This window comes from Arachis ipaensis, chromosome B05, assembly GCF_000816755.2.
Source record: "Arachis ipaensis cultivar K30076 chromosome B05, Araip1.1, whole genome shotgun sequence".
Classification (NCBI taxonomy): Eukaryota; Viridiplantae; Streptophyta; class Magnoliopsida; order Fabales; family Fabaceae; genus Arachis; species Arachis ipaensis.
This window is the reverse complement of record NC_029789.2, coordinates 12,488,304-12,489,187: the sequence shown is the minus strand read 5'-3', so window position 1 is coordinate 12,489,187 and position 884 is coordinate 12,488,304.

Below are 884 nucleotides of genomic sequence, written 5' to 3'. Positions count from 1 at the left end.
AATATTAAAAATATTAAATGGTAAAAACTCACATGTAGTCAACTTCACGTAAAATTAATAATTGAAGATCATTAAATAAAAATTTAGTCAAATTAATTAAATTATTTAACCGCTCTCAACTATCAACTTCACGAGTTTACATGCTTCTCAACGGCAAGTCATTTACGTCGATAATTTTATTGTGCGAAAAATGGGTCAAGGTGGTGCTAAGAGCATCTCCAACGGCAATCCAATGAAGGACCCGTTCTGACAAAAATTGAAGCCCTGCTATTGGAGTAATATAAATACGAGTCCCCGCACGTATTTTAAAGCAAATAAGTCCCTCTGAACAGGGCCTTGCTTTGTTTTCATGGTAAGCAATAAAATTTTAACATGTGGCACTTAATTTAAAACAAATTAAATAATATCGTAATAATATAACAACTAATAATGTTATAGAATATGTTGTGAATAAAAGGTTGGTATTAATCTTATTAGATACTAACTTATTTAACCTTATGTATATAATTAAATATTATAATTATTTATAAATTAAATGTGATTTAAGTATTTAATTTAGTTATTTAAAAAATTATATCAAATAATTAAATTATATTTAATTTATTAATAATTATAATAATTAATTATAACTCTATTTGATTAATAATTTATATTAATTATTTAAATCATAATTAATATAAGTAATTAAATTAATATTGTATATTAATTATATTATTATATTAAATTAGCCGTTATAAAACTAGCCGTTGAAAGAGGACTTGATTAAATACATATGGCAACTTCGAAATTTTTCTAAAAAAATGCCCAACTTCGAAATAGGCAGCAGCATAGACAATTGAAAGAGGACTTGATTGAACACATATAGCAATTTCACAATGCTTGTA